Raw genomic sequence first — 3952 nt, 5'->3', positions numbered from 1 at the left:
CAAAAAAAAAAAAAAAAAAAAAAAAAATACAAAAATTAGCCAGGCGTGGTGGTGTGCACCTGTAGTGTCAGCTACTTGGGAGGCTGAGGCAGGAAAATTGCTTGAGTGTGGGAGGTTGAGGATGCAGTGAGCTGAGATTGTGCCTCTGCACTCCAGCCTGGATGACAGAGAGAAACCCTGCTAAAGAAAGGAGGGGAGGGGAGGGAAGGGGAGATCAAAGAGCCGAGAGGACAGTGTGTTTCAGTGAGGAAAATAGTAGATCCTGTGCTTCTCATTTTAAGAATGATGAAATGGCCGGGTGTGGTGGCTCACGCCTGTAATCTCAGCACTTTGGGAGGCCGAGGCGGGCGGACCACGAGGTCAGGAGATTGAGACCATCCTGGCCAACACAGTGAAACCCCATCTCTACGAAAAATACAAAAAATTAGCCGGACATGGTGGTGGGTGCCTGTAGTCCCAGCTACTTGGGAGGCTGAGGCAGAAGAATGGTGTGAACCCAGGAGGCGGAGCTTGCAGTGAGCCGAGATCGTGCCACTGCACTCCAGCCTGGGCGACAGAGCAAGACTCTGCCTCAAAAAAAAAAAAAAAAAAAAGAGTGAGGAAATTAGTCATAAAGGAAACAGGGAGACCTTCTTACCAAGCCTGGGAACTCAGAAGCTAGAGGAAAAAAAGACGGATATATTTGACCATATAAACACTGAAACATTTTGTGTGACAAGGGATACCAGAAATAAAACCGATTCAAATGATGGAGCTGAAAAAATATTTGTAATACAAATAATAGTCACCAACTTCTATTGACGAACTTACGGGGTGCCAGGCTGAATTCTATGTACTTGACACGCATTAACTCATTTATCTCTAACAGCACTATGAAGGAGGAATTACCGTGATGATGGTGATGATGATCACTGTTTTATAGCTGAGTACACTGAGGTTAAATAAGGAAGGTAAATAATTTGCTGAGGTCATGTGGCCAGCCAGGGCTCAGTCAAGATGTGACCTTTGGCAGCCTGCCCCGGCACCAAACCTCTTAATCACTTTGCAGACGAAAGCCAAAAGTCAAATGGACACTATATAAAGAGCTTTTACAAATTGTCCTGAAAAAGAGAAACAACCAATACAGAAATGGACTTTGGCTATAAATAGACCGTTTGTGGAGGCGCAAAACCAAATGGGTAACCAACAGTATGAAGAGACCCTCAAACTCACGGGACTCAGACACTTGCGAATGAAAGCAGCAATGAGACATCTCTTTACATTCCTCAGATTAAACTGATCCATTCATCAAGCTAAAATGAGGGAAAAAAAATCTCAAATGTTGGCAGGAATATGGAGAAAAGGGCACGCTCAGATGTGAAGTTTTACAGTCATTTGGGAAAGCAATTTGGCAACATCTGTTAAAATGGAAACTAAACATACCCTTTGACCTGCTAATCCCACTCTTGAGAATCTATCCAAAGAAATAAAAACAATACTTAAGGACAAGAATGTGCATTGGAGCACTGTTTGTGTGTGTGTGCATGGGGCAGAAAACTGGCCACAAAGTGAATGCCTATCAAAAAGAAAAGGCACAATGAACAATGCTACTTCCACCCTATGGAATATCATGTAGCCATTAAAAGGAATCAGTGCTGGCCGGGCGAGGTGGCTCACGCCTGTAATCCCAGCATTTTGGGAGGCCCAGACAGGCAGATCACCAGGTCAAGAGATCGAGACCATCCTGGCCAACATGGTGAAACCCTGTCTCTACTTAAAATACAAAAAATTAGCTGGGTGTGGTGGCGGGCGCCTGTAGTCCCAGCTACTTGAGAGGCTGAGGCTGAGGCAGAAGAATTGCTGGAACCCAGGAGGCGGAGCCGATATCTCGGCTCACTGCACTCCAGCCTGGCAACTGAGTGAGAGACTGCCTCCAAAAAAACAAACAAAAAAACAAACAAAAGGAATCAATGCCTCTGACTGGCAAAGTTTCCATAATTAGTGTGAAGTGTGAAAAGCATGATACAAAAAAAGTGTACATTGTCTCCCATTTTATGAAACAAAAAATATCTTTATGTGGAGGACTTTATGCAGATGCAGGAAAGCATAGAGAACGCCTATGGGTTGATATCTGTTACTTGTAGGGAGGGGTTGGGAGACTGATGTGGGTTGAACTGGAAAAACAGGAGTCAGATGAAAAACAGCTTTACCAGGGGTGGCAAACCACAGCCCACAGGCGAAACCAGCCTGCCACATTTTATAAATAAAGTTTTAAGGCCGGGTGCGGTGGCTCAAGCCTGTAATCCCAGCACTTTGGGAGGCCGAGAAGGGCGGATCACGAGGTCAGGAGATCGAGACCATCCTGGCTAACACGATGAAACCCCATCTCTACTAAAAAATACAAAAAACTAGCCGGGCGAGGTGGTGGGCGCCTGTAGTCCCAGCTACTCAAGAGGCTGAGGCAGGAGAATGGCGTGAACCTGGGAGACAGAGCTTGCAGTGAGCTGAGATCTGGCCACTGCACTCCAGCCTGGGCGACAGAGCGAGACTCCGTCTCAAAAATAATAATAATAATAAAGTTTAAAAAATAATAATAAAGTTTTAAAACTAAATAAAGTATTTTATAAATAAAGTTTTATTGGAACATAGCTATTCACAGGGCCAGGACGAGGGAGAGGCTGAACCACTGACTCACTCTCACCATCACCCCTGCACTTTCAGGACCTGAGATGAATGTCTCCTTAGAGTGTGCACCCCAGGAGCCTCCGTCCTCTCACCCTAGAGTATTTGCATTCATTTACATATGATCTGTGGCTTCTTTGTCATTACAAGGCAGAGTTCAATATTTGGACAGAGACTGCATAGGGACTTGCAAGCCTGAAATATTTACAGCACAGGTAAAGTTTGCAGGACTAAGTTTGCCTGGAGTAGTCTAAAATAAAATTAGGTATATGAGCCAGGTGCAGTGGCTCAAGCCTGTAATCCTAGTACTTTAGAAGTTCAAGGTGGGCAAATAGCTTGAATCCAGGAGTTCAAGATCGGCCTGGGAAACATGGCAAAACCCATCTCTACAAAAAAAAATTACCCCAGGTGTGGTGGTGTGTGCTTGTGGTACCAGCTCCTCAGGAGGCTGAGGTGGGAGGATCGCTTGAGCCTGGGAGGTGGAAGTTGCAGTGAGCTGAGATTGAGAGCCACTGCACTCCAGCCTGGGTGACAAAGTGAAACCCTCTCTCTATCTCAATCTCTCTCTCTCTCTCACACACACACACACACACATACACACACACACACAAAGTGGCCGGGTGCGGTGGCTCACGCCTGTAATCCCAGCACTTTGGGAGGACGAGGCAGGTGGATCACCTGAGGTCAGAAGTTTGAGACCAGCCTGGCCAACATGGGTAAACCCCATCTCTACTAAAAATACAAAAATTAGGCGGGCATGGTGGCGCACGCCTGTAATCCCAGCTACTCAGGAAGCTGAGACAGGAGAATGGCTTGAACCCAGGAGGCAGAGGTTGCAGTGAGCCAGGACTGTGCCACTGCACTCCAGCCTGGGCGACAGAGTGGGAGGAAGGAAGGAAGGAAGGAAGGAAGGGAGGGAGGGAGGGAGGGAGGGAGGGAAGGGGAGGGAGGGAGTCCATCAGAAAGAAAGAGAGAAAGAATGAGAAAGGAAGACAGAAAGAAAAAGAAGAAAGAAAGTGCACACAATTAAACTATAACATACGTCTTATTGCTTCAAAATTTCACTTGACTCTTTTAGTCTCCAGTGTTAATTTATTTCCTATATCAGTTTTGTGTATACATGAAAAGAAACATATTATGGAAAACAGCATGGAGGTTCCTCAAAAAACTAAAATAGTACTACCAAATGATCTAGGAAGCTCACTACTGAATATATATCTGAAGGAAATTAAATCAGTATGTTGAAGAGACACCTGCACGCCCATGTCTATTGCAGCATTATTCATGATAT

Source organism: Piliocolobus tephrosceles, chromosome 10 (assembly GCF_002776525.5).
Source record: "Piliocolobus tephrosceles isolate RC106 chromosome 10, ASM277652v3, whole genome shotgun sequence".
NCBI classification, from domain to species: Eukaryota; Metazoa; Chordata; class Mammalia; order Primates; family Cercopithecidae; genus Piliocolobus; species Piliocolobus tephrosceles.
This window is presented reverse-complemented; position numbering follows the sequence as displayed.